Source organism: Triticum urartu, chromosome 2A (genome assembly GCF_056163025.1).
Source record: "Triticum urartu cultivar PI428250 chromosome 2A, HENAU_Tu73, whole genome shotgun sequence".
NCBI classification, from domain to species: domain Eukaryota; kingdom Viridiplantae; phylum Streptophyta; class Magnoliopsida; order Poales; family Poaceae; genus Triticum; species Triticum urartu.
Window position 1 is genome coordinate 735,385,199 of NC_141874.1, and position 4,136 is coordinate 735,389,334.

General features: G+C 46.6%; 1 long non-coding RNA gene across 1 annotated transcript; it reads left to right on the top strand.

Moving 5' to 3' along the window:
- The first annotated feature begins 201 nt into the window (after window positions 1–201).
- Window positions 202–3,851, top strand: LOC147987383 (uncharacterized). The gene is made up of 3 exons (XR_015617639.1): window positions 202–3,080; window positions 3,175–3,608; window positions 3,721–3,851. It is a non-coding gene; the product is annotated as an uncharacterized LOC147987383 (long non-coding RNA).
- Window positions 3,852–4,136: the final 285 nt, after the last annotated feature.

Genomic DNA, 4,136 nt, shown 5'->3' on the forward strand with positions numbered 1-4,136 from the left:
GAGGTGTCGATTAAATAAAATACGGACATGAGGCATCATGATTATTCTTATAACAGCGATATATATATAATGGCACTATTCTAATCCCAGAATTAGAATAACTATTTGAATCAAGGCGCGGCCGATGGAGGTGTTCCCGAACTCTGAAAAAAAAAAAAACCACCCGGCCCCATCCAACCCGCCTCGTTTCCATCGAACGCAGCCCCGCCCCACGCGTCGGCGCAGCCGCCGTGCCCTCGCATCACCTCACCTCCACCTGACTCCGGCCACCTGCCGCTACCGACCAAACGTAGCCGCCTCCTGCCACCGTGTCACCCGACCCCCTCCCCGCTACCTTCCCTCACCACGGCAGCCACCTGCCCACATCCAGCCTCCTATCTGCCCTGGGATGCTCCCACCACCACCGCCTGCCCGTCACCGCCGGGACCCACGTCGCCGCCCTCGGCCACCTACAAGGCATCGTCGATGGCCGCCGATCTGAGCGCTAGCCACTGGATCCGGCGGCTGCTCACGGCGATGCTGCTCCGGCGAGCCTCCGCCCCCAAGCGCGACGCGGACAACGGCCTCCTCCCTCTCGTTCCTCCTCCATCCCCCGAGCACAGTGCATCCATGGTGGCGTTCTCCATCCCGCCCTCTCATCCGCGGAGGTAGGCTCCTGTGAAGTTCAGCCTGGCCAGCCGCGTCAGTTCGACCCCTGGCCAGCTGGCAAGATCCACGCGTCCGGCGGCTCCGGCCACCAATTCAGCCCCATCCCCCGACGAACTGCTCAAAAGCGAAGGACATCTCACCGACGTCGTCGCCCTTGGCTACCTACTGCGTCGAGGACAATGGGAGGCCACGAATCCAACAGAGCGCTAGCACGTGGGAGGTGCTGCTGATCTGGTGATCTACTCCGTCCCCGAGCACAGCACGTCGCCGACGCGGACAACGGCCTCTCCCTCTCGTTCTGTCCTCCAACGATCCATCCGGGATGCGTCGTCAGTAAGGACAACAACACTTCTTGCAGCCAAAAACTGTAGCGTTTCTTCAGTATATTTCCAAAAAATATTTGCTGGAGTTCTCCTGTATCAGTTCAACAAAATAACCGACAGCAGTATGACGTATCCACGCCTGGAAGGAATACTTCGTATGAGCGCCTGTCGCCGATCATCGACCATGTTCCCAGGTCGTCCTCCCACCAGTGCCTCATCGTCCCTGAGGTCGCCCCTTCTCTAGCACTTAGCACCTGCCCAATGGTGTGCGTGTGTGATGCTGCGTGCGGAGGCGGTGAGCGTGGCCGTGTGCATGCGTGCTGGCACGCCGTTTGTTTCCTGTGTGTTGTGTATGCGAGTGGTGTGCGTGCATGTAGCGGCTCGGTGTGCATCCGTAGGTAGCCTGTGTGATTGCTAGTGCCTAGTGCTACTACTGTTGAGGCTTTTCCTTGGAACGTACCTGTTTCGGGTACTTGTGTATTTTTCTAGTGTGCTGCCATGGCCACATCCTCCAGCTCCACCCCGCCGCTGCAGTCCAACGATTCCAGTTGCCGCCGTTCACCACTACCGCGCGAGGTAAGCTGGATCCCAGCATCTTGCTCATCCCTGTCACAACCAGAGTTGTCACAGCCATGGCTCCTTGCAGGCCGCAGCTGTAGCTCAACCTGCCTTGTGACGCGGCCGTAGGCCTCCTGGCGAGATGTGTGCGTGCTACGTGTGGTTTTTGACACTGATCAAAGTTCATCTAGTAGTTTCTCTGAGACGTCCAAGTCTCACTGGCCAAAAAGTTCAGTTAAGATCTCAGCGTGGGTTCAAATGTACTCACGTTTGCTGGCTGGGTTTGCGACAGTAAAACTCCTAGTGTGAATGTGTGAGTCCTTGCATTGCATATCCCTCCATTTGGTGCGTTTTTTCTATACAGTACCTGAAACTTTGATCGCTCCCATTAGTTAGTTGTTGGTCTATGAAGTCTGAAGCGTGTGTTTACAACTAGAGCCAAAGTTTCAGATGGCAGCACACTAGAATAATTGCTAGTGAAAAATCTCTGAACATGTACATTGCAATAATTGAAAAGGCTTGAATCTTTATTGCTTAACCACTGTTGTTCTGTATTATAATTTTTGTTATGCATTCTTCAGAGGGAGCTACCACTGAACATAATCCATGGGGTCCATGCTATTGTGCACATTTGTGGAATTACTTTGTACTCATTATTATTTCATTGTGGGTATTGGACGCATGACTTCATGTATCCACAGTTTATTTTTTCGCTTGATTTGCAAACAAAATGTTTTAATACTATTCTGATTCATGTGCCTTGTGCATGCATGTCCTCCGTAGCACACAAGGTGCTTGTCTTAATACCTTAGTACCTCGACCACAAGAAAAATGTTAGTATGCAGAATATCTTATAAAACAAATGTAGTATGCAAAAATCACATGCGAAAAATGTGTTTTGTGTGTGCTCGTGTGCCAACACCACAAGTTCGGATGAGGGAAAGTAATAAAATGAAACCTAAAAATGTTCATTGCAACACGTTCGAATAAAAGAGGAACACACCATCAAAATATCTCACAGTGGAAGGTCAAATTAAAATAACAAAAATAGTTCAGAAAAGTTTAAGTAGAAAACAGATTTCCCTTGTTTCTAAAAAACTAGAAGTCCACATAAGAAAAATGGACCAGATCGATGTTTTGCTATCAAACTCAAAATTTTCCTGCTACAAAAGAATAAATCCAAGAAGTCCAAATAAAAAAAGTAGCTCGATGTTAATGGAAACCCCAGGTTTTCCCCTTTTCTAAAGAAACCCGGAAGTTCAAAATAAAAAACGAAGAGGTTCAATGTTTATAGCGTAACTCGAATTTCTTCCATTACTAAAAAATAAAACAAAAAAGTTCGATTTAAAATAACAAAAGTAGTTTGATGTTTATACACCTAGAACAAAACAAGCTTCACCAAATTCTTTCTATTCATAGGAAAAATAAAAGTACTGCTGGTTTTCGTGGGTAAAATTCAGAATGAACTCTTTGCCTATCTCTTGCCAAGAAGCACAACATATGTCCGCAAGTACTCTCTGCTGTAGCTGAATATTTGGATTCCCTCCTTGGGTAAGAAATATTTCCACTTTCTAACTCTTTTTTCTGCTTAATTTGATCAATTTTCATGGATATTCAATTTTTTTTTGTTTGTGTGTGTGAGCAGAGCAACTTCCCTGGGAATGACAAAAGAATTCGATCCACAGAATCTTTTGAACTCATTCTGTATCTTTGGTGCTAACTTGAGCAGTCCAATAAGAATGTCTGGATTTTAAAATTGAGGGTTCTATCCTATTCAGTGAAGGTGGATCAGCGCCTAGGCTTAGATGATAAGCGGCCACAGAAGAGGCAAAGAACAGAAGATTCAGCAGAGAACTGCTTGGCTTGACAATGGTGCAATAGCGTGCAGCCTATGGGTTTCAGTTATGCTTCTTCCTCTCACAACATAATGATTTTGTTTCAAGTCACCTCAACCTCATATCTGGAATTGATAGCATTGATCGGATGATGGTTCAAGAGGTTACTATTGGAGGAGGATGGCAAGTTTTTGGATTGCCCTTGGGATATCTTCTCGGCTACAAGTTCAACTATGGTGTTGGGGTAATTGATACATTATTTGAACTACTGCAAATTGCAAAATAAAAATGAAGACTATTTATGGTATGATTTTGCGACTTCAGTTATGAATTTGTGACAAGGGTTCTAATTTCAGGGGATTTTGGCTGGCATGATGAGGGTGGAGAGGGGAATGTAACTTGTGACAAGCTCATGCAGGAATCAAACACACAATCAGTTATCAAGGATGAGGGTGCAGAGGGGGATGTACAGCGAGGAAGATGCCCGGACGGGTGTATGGCAGTCGGGGGGGGGGGGGGGGGGGGGATGAGGGTGCAGAGGGGGATGTACACAGTTAATTATTTAAATGTCCAAACACGTGACAAAAAAATCACACATCCTTGAACTCATCAGTCAATGGTTTGAAAACATTTCGTGTGTCTTCGAAATATATTATTCATCTCTGTCTCTTATCATCCAGCATTTTTCGTTGCAAAACATTTCTCATGTTCAGACCAGTACTTTTTTCTTGAAAAATGATATAGAACTGTACTCTTGTATAGGACATCAGAA